This window comes from Rhinoderma darwinii, chromosome 5 (assembly GCF_050947455.1).
Source record: "Rhinoderma darwinii isolate aRhiDar2 chromosome 5, aRhiDar2.hap1, whole genome shotgun sequence".
NCBI lineage: Eukaryota > Metazoa > Chordata > Amphibia > Anura > Rhinodermatidae > Rhinoderma > Rhinoderma darwinii.
Genome location: NC_134691.1, coordinates 233,360,347 through 233,361,362, shown reverse-complemented (window position 1 = coordinate 233,361,362; position 1,016 = coordinate 233,360,347). Strand labels below are relative to the sequence as shown.

The 1,016-nt window shown below is 35.1% G+C and overlaps 1 non-coding gene across 1 annotated transcript; it reads right to left on the bottom strand.

Annotated features, from left to right (window-relative positions):
• Positions 1-302: 302 nt before the first annotated feature.
• LOC142654405 (U2 spliceosomal RNA) lies at positions 303-496 on the bottom strand. Its single transcript, XR_012849026.1, has one exon. It is a non-coding gene; the product is annotated as a U2 spliceosomal RNA (small nuclear RNA).
• Between the last annotated feature and the right edge of the window lie 520 nt (positions 497-1,016).

Genomic DNA, 1,016 nt, shown 5'->3' with positions numbered 1-1,016 from the left:
TGCAGCTCTTGAACTTACATAGGAGGAAGGAAGGACAGAGGAAAAGGAAGGTGAATGAGCTGTTCCAAATTGAAATGCTGGAAACACAGCAGAAAGACAGACACAACACAAGAGGTGGCAATCTATTCATCAAGTCATTTAATAAATTAGTTCATTATCACACATTACACAACATGCATTGTATAAATGCATTGTCTGTCCAACAGGCATTCAAATAATGGGATTAAAAGAGAGATCCAATGTGCAAGAAACAAACAATGGCAAAACTAAAAAGCACTTTTCAAATCTGATTTTAGTCAAGGAAAGGGTGCACCGGTCCTGGAGATACTGCAATACCAGGTCAATGCATTGAGAGGACAGAGCAAGCTCTAATTCCATCTCCCTGTACTAAAAATCCATTTAATATATGGTCCCCAGATAGGGGACGTATCAGATATTAAACTGATAAGCACAGATTATTATTTTTTTTTTAATTCTTTTATTGTAAAATTGCAAGTAAAATTTACAACATAACATTTCATCAAAAGTACATGTTCAAAAACAATGGTACATCAAATGGCACAAGGAAACATCATACACAAAAACAAAACAATGTACATGATATTGTTCAATAATTTTCACAACACCTGACATATTTAACCAAGTAAAACAAAATAAAAGAAATTAATACATATCAGGAACCTAGAAACCAGGCTCTCCATTTTTTAAATTTCCAGATCAACAGTACCGAGCCTTTTTAAATCAGATAAATAATACAAAAACAACTTCCCTCAGATCATGCCTATACAGTCTCTAACTTCAACATCACTTCTTACATCCCACACGACTTCTTTCACACAATTTACCAAAAACCATAACACTCTTGCTCTCTGTCTTTCCAAACCAGTCAAACAAACATCATCATCCTAAAAGATAAAATCTCAACCCCAGTCAAACCTTTAATAATTTTTCTCATCCTTCTCCATACTTCTTTAGTAGAGATGAGCGAACCGGGACAACCGAACCCGGTTTCGGTC